Genomic DNA, 14,062 nt, shown 5'->3' with positions numbered 1-14,062 from the left:
TGGAACTGTAGGAGATTTTTTAAAATGTACAAGACACAGTTCCTGAGCTCATCAGAAAAGCAGGCTGGAGTTGGTCAGCCAGCCAGTAAACCTGGCCAGCCCTGTGCTGAAGAGTTCTTGGCAGAGAGCCTTTCCTGGAGCTGGGCTATTTTAGAAGAGGATATTGGTATAGCTTGCCACGAGACAGGCTATGCCATTTGTCTGGGGAGAACAGCAGCTCTGGCATTCAGATTTACCTTCCACCCACTGAGAGTGAGAGTGGCTGTTGTGTTGAACTGTTTTAGTGGGGCCTCAAGACCTTATCTGCAGGCAGGGAAGCCTTTGAGTAACCTAGCAACGTGAGAACAGAGGCATTCTCCTGCTATTTACTTCTTAAAATAATGAAATGAGCATCACAACATTTTGCATTAACACCTCACAAACTCCAAGGTGCCCAGCACCTGTCAGGAATATAAATGGAGAGAAAGGATCTAGACAATCTTCGTGGTAGGAGCAGTGAGTTCTGTTTTTCAGATGGGCAAACTAAGGCAGAAAAAAGAATGAAATGGCCCACTTTGAGTCAGCTATAGAACTGGAAATAGGAAACATGCTAATAAGTTAACCAACCAACCAAGGGAACATATCCAAAAAAAGAAAGATTTTGAGTAGTGCTTTTTGTGACGATAGCAAAGAAATGGAAACAAAGAGGATGCCCATTGAGTGGGAAATAGATAAACTAGTTGTGGTACATAAATGTAATGGAATATTACTATGCTGTAAAAAATGACGAATCTGTCAAGTACAGAGACCTGTGGGAAGACCTATAGGAACCGATAAAAAGCAAAATGAACAGAACCAGGAAAACAATATACATAATGACCATGATAATATAAAGGTAGAAAAAAGAAATAAACAATTGAAAATGAATGTAGAAAATGTAATGACAAATCCTGGCCCCAAAGAAGATGCAGGAGACAGCATTTTCATGACTTCTTTGCAGAAGGTGGGGGGAGCTATGGGCATGGGAGACTGCGTGTGGTATCAGACTTCAACTTTGCTAATCCCTTTCTTTTTTTATATTTTTTCTTTGTTATGAGGTCCACAAAGGTTAAAAAAGATAATAATAATATTTTATTGACAAAGATTATACTTCCATGACATCTATCATATATAATTCCATCATTCCACTGCTGAAATATCTTTCCTGGATCACAGGTCCTTCCATGTCCCTGCCTAACACAAGAAACTTCAATGGCTCTCTATTACTTCTAGGAGAAAATTCAAACTCTTCCTATCACTTAAAGCTCTTCACAGTCTGGCATCTGTCCTTCCAGCTTCATTTTACATTCTTCTCTTTGATACATGCTACAATTCAGCCAAGCTGTCTCACTTGCTGTTTCCTGAACTCAGCATTCCACCTCCTGCTGTCTCCCATCTTGGAATGCTGCCCTTCCTCAACGCCAATTCTTAGAATCTTTTAAAAGCCTCAGTCCTCTGATTAGTGTGAGAGAGAGAGCGAGAGCATTCTCCTCTACCCTGTAACCCCCTGGTAGAAGACTTGTTTGTTGAGTGCAGATTTTTTGGGAGCATTGCGTTTTACCCCTAGTAATCATTACAGTGCCTTACGCACAATAGGGGTTGAATACATGTTTGGTAAATGGAATCAATAGCCTGGATTTGACAGACCATTCTTTTTTTTTTTAAAGACAGGGCCTGTTATTGCATTTGGAGGGTACTCTCTTTGAGGTAATTCTATCTATTAATGCAAATTAGCACCTTCTTTATAATTTATAATCTAAGAGAGTTGTCTCTGGGCACTGAAAAGGTAAATGACTTAACCACGGTCACGTAGCCACAAGGTGGACTTGATGTCAGCAGATCTGAATTCTAATCTTGGTTCTGGTGATTTTTTCCCTTTGTGACCCTAGTGCCCCTTTTGGGGGCATCAGTTTCCTCATCTATAAAAATTGGAGTAGATGACCTTTTTTTTTTAAGGCAGTTGGGGTTAAGTGACTTGCCCAGGGTCACACAGCTAATAAGTGTTTGGTCTAAGGCCGGATTTGAACTCAGGTCCTCCCGACTTCAGGGCTGGTGCTCTATCCACCGTGACACCTAGCTGCCCTGGACTAGATGACCATGAAGGAACTTTCTAGTTCTAGATTTATGATCCTGTGGTCCTGTGAATTAAATATTCATCATTATTGATGGCCTCCATGGAAATCTTACTCTGATGCCTCCTTGTGGCAGGGAGGTAACTTACTTGCAATATACAAGAAACATTTTGATAAGCATTTCTTAAGTGCCTACTATATGCTGGCACTATGCTAAGTTCTCCGGTACAAAAAAAGGCAAAAGATAGTTCCTGCCCCCAGGGATGGGAAACTGACTACCCTGAGGTGGTATTTAATATTTAAATATTGAATTTAAGTTAAAATAATTTAATTTTAACATGTTAGTTTATTTTTTTGACCATATTTGTGATTTTATTGGCATAGGGAACCCTCACTGAGGCATTTATAATATGTGTGTGTGTGTATATATATATATATATATATATATATATATATATATATACACTACTTATTCAGATTAGTACCTGTTCTGTACTTTATAGTTATTTGAGAGTTCCCTAGAGAGGTTCAGTGACTTGCCCAGGGTCACACAGCATGAGTTAGAGGTGAGACTTGAACCCAGGTCTTACTGCCTTGGAGGCCTCTGTTCTATCGGCTACCCCATGTTGCTTTTCCCATTCTAGTTTTTAAAAACAGTTCTAGTTATTAGGCTTGTTTTAAAAACCAAATTCAAAACTGCTTCATAATTATATAAATTTGTCAAATTGCATGACCAAACACCCCTTATTCCTTTTCCCACTCGATTTGACAGAATATTTAAAGAAATGGAACTCTACAAATATGGCTGGAGGCTAGTTAACTACAGAGTGAAGGCATTCCTTTGTTGGGTGAACTTGAGCAGCCTTCCCTTAGATGGAACCCTGTGATGGAATTTTATACCTCCAATGGAGGTTGGGGGAGTCAAAAATACTAATGGGGCCCATGAAGATGTAAGGATTTGGGATGGAGGCTGGGCGTCCCTGAATGGGGCAAATGCTCCGGTGAGCTTGGCTGTGGGGGAAGGCATGTGGGCCTTTCACATTTCAGCTACCTTCCTGTTGGGTGTGAAATCAAACCGTGTGGCTCACCCTGACAGCCCCTTAATCTTTGATGGTGCCTCCAGAACAGCTGTTGTCAAACTGCTGATGAGATAAACAAGGAAGGGATGTTCATCCAGCTCTGTCGGGCTGGAGAAGCCTGCAGCGCTTGGTTGCTGTGTCCTGAGTGATGGGCCAGAAGCACCCGACTGTGCAGAGAGAGGTGCCTCCAAAGACACAGACACAGCTCTCTGGCTCTGCTCTGTGCTCACCCGAGCATTTCCCGGGCTCAGAGGACTGCAGTTTTTCTCAGGGGATTGCTGACACTCCAATAGCTTTTGCAACCTTGACGAATGGCCCCCCAAAAGCATTGGCTGGAAATAAGAAGGGAAAGAGACTTGGGGACAGGAAGAAGCTGCCCCAGGATTCACTGTTCTATCTGCTGCAGGGGGACAATGTGGTCATGACCAGTAGGCAGACACCTTAGCAATGTCTTTCGAGGGGTTCTGAGTCAAACCGAGTAACCCAAATGACCAATTCCACCCTTTGTTAAATAATTGTACCATTATAGTCTCACTATTTTGAATGCTGGAGACTTAGTGACCTTTGAAACCCTTTTAAAGTTTATGTGTCCTAAGAAGAGGCTCTTTATTTACATTAGTAAATATAAATTAGATAATTGTCATTAGTAAATTTCTGATTAGTAAATATCTCAAGGTAATGATTATTGGGAATGGAGCCCAGTAGAGGTATTGTATATGTGTTTGTAAGTGAGTGAAAGGGATCCTGGATGAGGGAGATGTTGGAAGAGTGCCAGGGAGCAGAAACAGGTCAAATAGGGAAGAAAAGAGGTCACAAAAGATAAACTGTGCTTGCCTCTCTTCCCTCCCTCCTCTTTCTCCCTCCCTCCCTCCCTCCCTCCCTCCTCCTCCCTCCCTCCCTCCCTTCCTTCCTTCCTTCCTTCCTTCCTTCCTTCCTTCCTTCCTTCCTTCCTCTTCCTTCCTTCCTTCCTTCCCTTTTCTCTCCCTCCTGATTTTCTTCCCTCCTGCCTTTCTTTCTTTCTTTCTTCCTTCCTTCCTTCCTTCCTTTTTCCTCCTCCCATTTTCTCTAAGGCCAAACCATTCAGGAATTTTTGACAGGAGCTTCAATGAACTGGAAGTCAACTTTTTGAGAAAAGATGGCTTTAGGGAGTAGATGGTTTTATTGGTTATGGAAGTTTGTTATCCTGGTTGACAGGAGAAGACTTAGCTGGGATGTGTATGTACATATGTGGGGAGGAGGGATGGAATGGGTAAGGAAGAAATGAAATATTACATATCTTCTAATATTTGAATGACTGACATGTGAAAGAGATGTCCTGTGTGGTCTGTGCTACTCCAGAAGGCAGAATTAGGAGGAGGGGTAGAAGTTATAGGGAGGAAGCTTACAGCTCAATACAAGGAAGTCCTTTCAAACATTTAAAAATTGTTTTTATTGATTTTGAATTTAAATGCAAAAAGAAAAAAAAGCACATTTCAATATACATAGCACAATGAAAAGAGGATTTATGTATATACATATAAATTGATTAGTATATATATATATAAAATCATGTTTTATGTATATATATACATATATGTATATAAACCACAGATTCCATTACACACTGTTTACTTTTTTGAAAACCTATGTAATAAATACTACACATCATTTTCAAAGCTATCCTGCTTTTCTGTGCTTCCTACTAAGTTTTCTTTTGTTCTCTGCTGTATACTTTTTATTTTTCTCCCTTCTTCCTCACCCCTCCCTAGATAAGGCTAGCATTACACACAAATGTGTATGTATGTATGTGTACATATATATACACACATATATATATGTAAAACCATACTATACATCTATTTGTTAGTTCTTTCTCTGGATGTGGATAGCACCTTCCTTCATAGGTCCTTTGTAGTTGATTAGAGTATTTATAATACTCCAAATGGCTTAGTCATTCAAAGTTATTCTTAGAATGATATCGCTTTTACTGTGCACAATGTTCTCTTGGTTCTGCTCATTTCACTCTTTATTTCATGCAAGGCTTTCCATGTTTTTTCTAAAATCAACCAGCTCATTATTTCTTATAGCACAGTAATATTCTATCATAGTCATATACCACAACTTGTTCAGCCATCCCCCAATTGATGGGCATCCTCTTAATTTCCAGTTCTTCTCTACCATAAAGAGAGCTGCTATAAATGTTTTATAGCATATAAGTTCTTTTCCTTTTCCCCTAATCACCTTGGGAAACAGACCTAATAGTGGTGTTGCTGGGTCAAAGGACATACAGTTTTAGAACTCTTTGGGCATAATTCGAAATTGCTCTCAAAAATGGTAAGATCAGTTCATAGTTTCACCAATAGTCAATTAGTGTCCCAAATTTTCCATATGTCCTCCAACATTTGTTGCTTTCCCCTTTTATCACTTTAGTCAATCTGATTGGTGTAAGGTGACATCTCAAAGTTGTTTTAGTTTGCATTTCTTGAATCAATAGTAATTTAGAGCATTTTTTCATATGACTGTATATAGTTTTGATTTCTTCATCAAAAAACTGCCCATTCATATCCTTCGACCATTTGTCAGTTGAGGAATACTTGTATTCTTATAAATTTGACAAAGTTCTTTATACATTTGAGATATGACATCTTTATCTGAGAAACTGTCTATAAAATTTTTCTCCACATTTTTTTCCCCTTTTAATCTTGGCTATGTTGGTTCTTCTGAATGATCTGAGTTGTCCTACAGAACAGAGATTTAGAGATGGAGGAAACTTTATTGGTCATCTAATCCAATTCCTACATTTTATAGCTGAGGAAAATGAGGCCCAGAAAAGTAATGTAACTAACCCAAGGTCATACAGGTGGTAGGAGACAGGGTCAGGATTTGAACTCAGATCCCTTTGACTCTAAATCTAGGGAACTTCTCATAATGCGGCTTTGCATCAGATATGGAGTCCCTTATTTGAATGTCTTCAAGCTGAGCCCAGTGGACCACTGACCAGAAATGCTCGGGTAGGAGCTGAATTGGGTGGCTTCCTACTCTTGGTATTCTGGGATTCTCATTGTCTGCCTGCTTCAAGGCCCCATGAACATGAGCCTAGCTCCACTGACTTTTGCTGACAAGCTGGCCTGGGAATGTGAGATGAAGAAAGACTCATAATGTTACATAAGACAATGAGGGGGAAGTCACAAAATCCAGAGAACGGAGCATGAACACAGACCAATCTTTCTGGAGTCCCTTCTTTTCATGTTAAAGTCAATTTGAATCAACCCTTTTGCCTTGCTTCAGGCCTTAAACAGCAGGCTTAGGCACCCACATTTAGCTTAGCCTTGAATGAAGATGAAAAACTTCCAGGAGGAGGTTGTTGGCCCAGGACAGAGGCCTTACCTCGAGGAAGCTAAGTTGTAAATGTCTGTAAAAAGATTGTTTTTTAAAAGAAGCAAGTAAACTTTAGGGAGTTTGTTGTAACACTTCCAGGAGGGTCTTTCAGAGCTCTATGGCCCCTTTGAAAATCCTGGCTACTTAAAAAACCAAGGGGGAAGGGCTTTGCTTTGGAAACCTGAATCCTCACTTGTCTTGTTTTTTTTTTTTTTAAATGTCAGTGCTTGCTTCTTTCTGTTTATTGTGCCACACAGACTCACTCTCTACTTGTTTTCATTCTCCAATATCATTTTTCCCTATCCCAGAAGTAGGACTGTCTGGGCAGTGGTAATGCCTTAGACAGAGGACTGAACAGTTGATTGCCAGCCATAACTGATGGGTCCAAGTATCCTGGAGTACTCCAGGCCAGCTGCTTTCCTGGCAGACTCCCGGCTTACTGGGCCTGTGCAAAGAGGCTGGAAGGACTTTCTTTTGGGGTGATATTGCCAGGCATCTTTGACACAGTCCTTCAGTGACAGGGACCAATGAGGGGTTGCAGCATCATTCCAAAACATGAAGCAACCAGTACTTAGCTAGACCCCAAGCACACATCTATTACCTTGGAGCCAGGATGAATGCGTCTGATTCCATGGGAAGTGACCCAGGCCAGCAGATCCCCTCACCATCCTCTCACTTGAATAATGGAATCATAATTCATCTGAAAGGGTGACCTGCCAACAGGATGTCAGATTGAATGAATGAATGAAAAAGCATTTATGAAATGCTTCCTGTGTGGCAAACACTGAGCTAGGCAATAGTGATACAAGTATAAAAAGAGGATTGTTCCTGCTCTCAGGGAGTTCTTGCTCTAATTTAACACACCTAAGACACACGTTTCCCTTTACATCTGATCACATTATCTGTGTTATTGGGGAAGGATATAGATAGGGCATAGCAGATAATCAGAAGAAAGGATCTAAAAGTTATTTAGATTGTGCTCTGGGATAGGGTTGTGCTTTTGAATAGGGTTGAGGCTTGATATTCTTGAAATCCATAATATTTCAAACAAAAGAAGGAAAGGCTTGTGGAGCCAGCCACTTTGGAGGAAGGGTGCTTACTAAAGCACAAATAACTTCTTTAGCAGGGTCAGGAAACTCCTGCTTATGGGCCAATTCTGGCCTGTTGCCTGTTTTTATATGACCTGGTGATCTAAGGATGGCTTTTACATACTTAAAATGAAGTTTAATTGTATTTAAACATGTAAAATCTATTCTTAGCTGTCTGGTTGTACAAAAAAATAATCTCTGGATATTGGAACTTGGGCTGTGGTTTACTGACTTCTGTTCTATGGCATCTATGCCCAGTGGCCACTCAGTCTTACTTGAAGACACCCATACTGGGAGGTAGCTGTCTACCTCTTGTAGATGATGCAATGAGAAGTTCAGTGGAACTGAGTCAGGGAATCTGGGTTCCAGTCCTGGTTTGGTGAAGACATAGTATTGGAGGAGTAGAATTGTAAAAGGCTTTAGAGACCCTTTAGTCTTCCTGTTTTGTTTTATATTGTTCAGCCATTTTTCAGTCATGTCTGATTCTTCAGGAACTTGTTTAGGGTTTTCTTCGAAGAGATGCTTGAGTAGTTTACCTTTTCTTTCTCTAGCTCATTTTCCACATGAGGAAATTGAGGCAAACAGAGTTAAATGACTTGCTCAGGGTCATATAGCTAGGAAGTGTCTGAGGCCAGATTTGAACTCTTGAAGAAGAGTCTTCATAAAGTCAGGAATTCCTGACACTCTATCCGCTGTGCCAGGTAGGGGCCCCGTCTCATTTTGTAGATGAGGAAAATGAATAGTTCAATGATTTGTCCAAGATCACAGAAAATGACGGAGGCTGGATTTGGATCCAGGTTCTTTGACTCCAGCCTATCCCACTGATGGAAGGAACCCTGGAGGGATTTGGAGTTAGAATTCTTGGGTTCAGATCCTGACTCTGCCATTTGCTTCCTGTGTGATCTCAGACAAGTCACTTTTCTCTGGGGCTCAGTTTCCTTGTGGGTAATGGAATAGTCTCCAACATCCATGCTAGCTCTAAATCCTACAGTCTAGAAACGACCCACTTGTCCATGGGAATATAAGCTCCTTGAGCACAGGGATGGATTCTGACTTGCTTTGTGCACAATGTCCGGCCCACAGTAAGTGCTCAATAAATGCTTGTGGGCTGACTGAGTTTATATGCTGTTCCTTGCTTGCTCTTTGTGGCTTACACATTCATTGTAGGTTTTCTTTTTATTGTACTTTTTACTTTACTGTAGGTTAATTGAATGTTTAGATTTAAAGGGACTTTCCTATTGGTTGGACTAGCTTGGGAAGAAGGAACCTCAAACCTCTTCCCTCTGCTCTATTTCCAGTTGTTGCAGAACTTTTATCTGTATGCAGAGTCAAAATAAACTGGGGAGGTCCAGGCAAAACAGTTATAATTGTGAGGAAGCCGGTATAATGGAATGAATATTGGCTCTAGAAACAGAAGTCCTGGGTGCAAATTCTTCTCTGTTACAATTACAATCACTTTGCTCCTCTGGGTCTCTCTCTCCTCATTGGTAAACTTCAAATGGTCGGACTAGACATTCTCCAAGGTCGCTTCTGGCTCTAAATATATGATTTTATGAGCCCTCTGCATGAGGACTTTAAGATTCATCTCAGTTTACTTTCTACTGTCATTGAGATCTGACTCTATCATTTGAGAATCCAGAAGTATGATTTAATTCAACAAGCATAAACAGAGGTTAAGAGACTTAGCCAGGATCACATAGCAAACACATTTTAAAGCTCATCTAGGAATACCCCTGCTCAATAGTACTTTTTAAAATTCAATTTTTCCCCCTACAAAGTTATGCATCCCCATCATTGACCAGCTTAGCTTTGTTAAGAGATTCTATTGCCTGGATGCGCCCATTTCTAGTGTCAATACTTTGCTGCAAAAGCACGTTTCCTGTTGCCTCTCTCAAACTCCCCTCCCACTCACTATGACTCCATGACTCAGCAATAATGCTACTGAAAGAGAATCTGTATTCCTGCCCCAAAGTGGTTCCAGAGCCAGGGATCCTGAAGCTGCATCAGCTTAGAAGGGTAAATTACACTGAAGAATGCACTCACCAGACACAGCATAAAACTGGAGCACTGATAAAGCTTCCAATCTACTGTTTGATGAAACAAAGTCACGAACCATTATTTTCTTCTGACAATGGGCTCCACTTAGTTAAGTGTTGATGTCTAGCTCCATTTACATGGCTGTCAATGACTGCTTTCTCTCCGAAGCTCTAAAAGGGAATTGAGAGGTAGTGTGATGGAGCAGAATGAGCATGAGATTTGGACTCAAAGATCCAGGTTCCAATCCTGGCTTTACTTATCTTCTATCTGTGTGACTTTAGGGAAAGCACATCTCAGTTTCCTTGTCTATAAAGTGAGGAGATAGTGTTTATAACTCTAATCTTTGCTCCCTACAGTCTGCTACCTTGTTATATTCTTATGCTACCAACTTTACCGGAAATGTTAGTTATTATTATTATTATTTCTGTAAAATTTTAAACCATCAGGAAACTAACTTAAGGGAAGATTGTTGTTGTTGAGTCATTCTTGGGGTTTTCTTGGAAAAGATACTAGAGTAGTTTCCCATTTCCTTCTCCAGCTCATTTTAGAGGTGAGGAAACTGAGGCAAACAAGGTTAAATGACTTACCCAGGGTCACACAGCTAAGTAAGTGACTGAGGCTGGATTTGAACTCATGAAGATGAGTTTTCCTGGTTCCAAGCCCACTGCTCTATCCACTGAACTACCTAATTGCCCTGTGAGGGAAGATATGGTTGCCAGATAATAAAGAAAAACAGAGTCCTGGTTCTGGGGTAAGATAAAATGAGTTCAAATCCTATATCCAATGCTTACTATCCAAAAGATCATGGGGAAGTCTCTTATAATATCTGGGTCTCCGTTTCCTTATTTTTAAAATGAAAGATTTGGACTAGAGACCTCTGAGGTTTCTTCTAGATCTATGATCATAAGATAGTCTTTTCATTTAATTTTCTTCTACGGATGGATTCCACTTAGTTGTGTGTTTATGTCCAGTTCTGTCTACATGGCTGTCAGAACCAAAATCTTGTATTGGACGAAGGCCTGAGAATCATGGGGAATCACAGAAATTTAGAGCTGTCCAACCCTTTCATTTTATGTTGTAGAGATAGAGCCCCAGAAAGTTGAAGCTTCTTGCCCAAGGTCATTGAGATAGGCAGGCTGGGAAAACCCCAGGTTTTTTTTTTTGACTCCTATGACAATGTGTCTTTTCTACTGTTCCATATGGGTCCTCAAAACCAAAGAGCTTTGTTATTCAAGCTAAATGTGATTGGTTCAACTGTTCAAATTCAATTGCTCCCCAGATGTGGACAGTGCATTCAGATGAGTACACCTGAAAACTATGGAGGATAATGACCTTTGGGACAGAATTCAGAAATTAAAAAAACATTCGTTATTCTGCTCTAATAGAGAAGAGGTGCTAGATTCTGTCTCTATTAGTAGTGTGTGTGAGTAATAGATGCTATTATCACCTTGATTACTGATGGCTACCAAGTTGACTGCCCTATTAGGATCAAATAAATATGTACCTCATGTCCCTGTCAACTCAGGATTTACAGGAACTACTGGGTTTAATGTGGGACTGACAGCTAGGGAGCAGAATTGGCAGACTGATGGGTGTGGAATCGAGAAGTCCTGAATTTGAATCCTGTCTCAGACATTTACTAATTACGTTACTCTTAGCAAGTCACTTTCTTGGTCTCAGTTTCATCATCTGTAAAATGAAGGAGTTGGATTTGATGTCTCTTCTGTATCTAAATCTATATAATCTTGTGATAATGTTGGAAATAATAATAAACAACATTAACTGGCTTAAGCCCCAACCCAAGACAATCTGGGAATCTCTAAAGTCATTTGAACTCTGTACCTTACTTGCAGACCAGACAAAGGCCATGCATTTTAAAAGTAAAGTACTTTTTGCTCAAGCAATTAGAAAAGGATGGAGAACACATTTTAACACGCATTCCTAAATGAGAGTTAATGAATCCTTAATTCTCATTAGAGTATTTTGGGAAAATAGTTTCACCAAGAATCATGCCTCTGAAATGGATAAAGTTCCCTCTTTCTGGAAGCATAACAAAGTGGGGATAGCATTTAACAGTGGCATTGTTAAACTTGAAGATGACTATAGCTGTTTCTTAGATTCTGTGTAGAAATCTGGGAAATAATCTTCTAAAACAGTGGTGTCAGACTCAAATAGAAATGAGGCCACTAATCCAAACTTAAGGATCCCTGCAGGCCGCATATTGACTTAGTTTTACAATGTCATGTTATCTCTGTTTCATTGCATTTTTATTTGTTTTGTTAAATATTTCCCAATTACATTTTGATCTGGCTTGGGCTGCACTCAAAAGTGTCATGATCTGTTTGATACCTCTGCTCTAAAAGACCTGCATTAAAATAGAGGGAAAAGTCTGGCCAAGTCAATGGTATCACAGGAATGAGGTTGGCCAGCCTTGTCCACGAATCTTCACTCAGAGTGTCCCTTGGTTTTGGCTCCTTTCTGCAGCTCAGATGTCTTCTCTCTTCATTCTGTGGGATCTCAGTTTGTTCTCAGACACTGGCAAAGAGTCTACACTACTGCTGATCTCTTTTCTTGTACCAGGCACTGGCATGCTTATGTAAAGGGGATGCCCCAGTAAGACTTTAGCAACAATTAAAGGTCTGCAAAGGCAAAAAATAAACAAACCACAAATCAAAACATTCTCACACTTTAAAAAAATAAGTTTTTACTGATATTTTGTTTCTTACATCACTAGAAATATCCCAACTATCTTTCTCCCTGTCCTTTTCAGAGAGACATCTCGTATTACAAATAGTCGTTTTCTCAAAGAGGAAAAAGAAAATAGTACTGCTGATCCATACATTGAAAAAGTCTAAAAACATACAATGTATATAGCACATGTGGACTTCCTGCTTCCATGAAGGGGGTAGATTGGGTGTGTCTTTTCCTGTCTCTTCATTTGAGTACTACTGATCTTTATAATTTTGCTACATTTACTTTTGATTTCTTGGTGTGTAGTTACTGTTGCAGTTGCTGTTTATCTTATTTTCTTGGCTTTACTTGACTGCATCAGTTCATATAATTCTTTCCACGATTCTCTATATTCATCATACATAATTTCTTACAGCACTGTGATGTTCCATTACATTCATAGGCCGCAATTTGTTTAGCCATTCCTCAACTGATGCTTATCTACTTTGTTTCCAATTCTTAGCTATCACAAAAAACGTTGCTATAAATATTTTGGAGCATATGTGGAATTTTTTCTTGTTGATGACTTCCTTGGGGTATAAGTCCAAAAATGATTCTCTGTTTCAAAGGGTATGAACATTTTAGTCACTTTATTTGTATAATTCCAAATTGCTTTCCAAAATGGTTATATGATTTCATAGCTTTACCAACAATATATAAATAAATTAATTTTTTTTTGGTCATTTATGCCAATTTAAAGGGTGTAAGGTGAAAAAAAAGACAAACCTTTAAAGGTAAATTGGAATTTTACCTTTTAAAGGTAAATTTTCAGATGAAAAATAGACATTCTTCACCTAGAAAGGGTCTACAGTGTGGAAGTGTGAATGTCTTAAGAAGAAGAAGCCAACAAGACAATGAATGTGCTTCCAAAGCACAGACTATATTTATACCTTTGTCCTTGCCCCCATCTACATATGACTCTAAAAGGAGTATAACAGGTGAAAATGACTGAACTGAAACTAATAACCCCAAGGAGTGGCTTAAAGAGGGAAAGGAGTTTTGAATGAGGAAGAATTTGTAGATAACAGAGGCAAGGCTTCTTTATCTCCTGCCTGGAGGTGACAAAATAGCCACCTAGTATACTGTAATAGTAACAGCCACACTTCTAGAGAGCTGAGGCTCTGGGGGAGTCAAAGGGAAGAAGCTTCTGCCAGTCCTAAGTTAAGGGTTGTTGCTATTGCAGAAAGAGCTTTGTAGCACTCCAGATGAAAAAAGCATGGTAACACTCCAGCTGAAGACAGCATAGTACTTCCCAGCCCAGACAGTGGCCAAAGGTAGGAAAAAGATTGTAGTGTCCACTGAAGAGTGAGCTCATCAGACTAGAGGACTGACTCAGATGTGCCTTGAGAAGAACACAGTGTCTGAGCAAGCTTCCCAGTCCAGTCCAGCAACAGCCAGCGGTCTGCTTGAGTCAGCCTTGCAGCAGAACGGCCCTTCCAGCCAATATATCATACCTTAGGAATGTAGGCCATCTGAGCTGCTGCTGGTCCCGCTGAGACACTGCCCCCCTGCAAAGAGCCAGAATAACTGAACAGTAGAGTGAACTCTGTGAAAACCCACCAGAAAGAGAGGAAGGGCATCAAGGCTCTGTAATATTGGAGTTGTGAGTTGCCTTGGCCATGCACGTCTCCTATGCATGCACTGTATTGTACATTGTAAAGCACCATTGTTCTTCAAGTTC

General features: G+C 40.1%; 1 long non-coding RNA gene across 5 annotated transcripts in view; it reads right to left on the bottom strand.

Annotated features, from left to right (window-relative positions):
- LOC110197212 (uncharacterized) overlaps positions 1 to 14,062 on the bottom strand; it is a 31,497-nt gene that overhangs the window by 16,837 nt on the left and 598 nt on the right. For 2 of the 5 annotated variants that reach the window (XR_013483246.1, XR_002321424.2), the window contains exons 2-3: positions 13,836 to 13,889; positions 9,658 to 12,290 (exon numbers count right to left, since the gene is read on the bottom strand). This is a non-coding gene — a long non-coding RNA (uncharacterized LOC110197212). Of the gene's footprint in view, positions 1 to 4,644; positions 12,291 to 13,835; positions 13,890 to 14,062 lie in introns of those variants that run through there. The other 3 variants (XR_013483249.1, XR_013483247.1, XR_013483248.1) reach the window with 3 other exon arrangements.

Source organism: Phascolarctos cinereus, unplaced genomic scaffold (assembly GCF_003287225.1).
Source record: "Phascolarctos cinereus isolate Bilbo 61053 unplaced genomic scaffold, phaCin_HiC Scaffold_7;HRSCAF=346, whole genome shotgun sequence".
Taxonomy (NCBI): domain Eukaryota; kingdom Metazoa; phylum Chordata; class Mammalia; order Diprotodontia; family Phascolarctidae; genus Phascolarctos; species Phascolarctos cinereus.
The sequence above is the reverse complement of the archived record's forward strand: the minus strand, read 5'-3'. Positions and strand labels throughout refer to the sequence as shown.